This window comes from Diachasma alloeum, unplaced genomic scaffold (assembly GCF_001412515.2).
Source record: "Diachasma alloeum isolate Michigan unplaced genomic scaffold, Dall2.0 Dall_scaffold_00204, whole genome shotgun sequence".
Lineage (NCBI taxonomy): Eukaryota > Metazoa > Arthropoda > Insecta > Hymenoptera > Braconidae > Diachasma > Diachasma alloeum.
The window spans coordinates 24,434-24,855 of NW_021680369.1; positions in this window are offsets into that span (position 1 = coordinate 24,434).

Consider the following 422-nt stretch of genomic DNA (forward strand, 5'->3'; position numbering starts at 1 on the left):
TCAATTTCTTTGCGCTTTCAAAAATTCACTCCTCCCTCCCTATTAGGCGCTAAGGGATGAAATTTGTGTCACTCATTGAGTATTAAATGTCCAACACGTTGGCACAAATTTCATCCCTTAGTCGCAATTAGAGTCGGAGAATGGAATTTTTGAATTGAAAAACATTTTTTTTTCAATTTCTTTGCGCTTTCAAAAATTCACTCCTCCCTCCCTATTAGGCGCTAAGGGATGAAATTTGTGTCACTCATTGAGTATTAAATGTCCAACACGTTGGCACAAATTTCATCCCTTAGTCGCAATTAGAGTCGGAGAATGGAATTTTTGAATTGAAAAACATTTTTTTTTCAATTTCTTTGCGCTTTCAAAAATTCACTCCTCCCTCCCTATTAGGCGCTAAGGGATGAAATTTGTGTCACTCATTG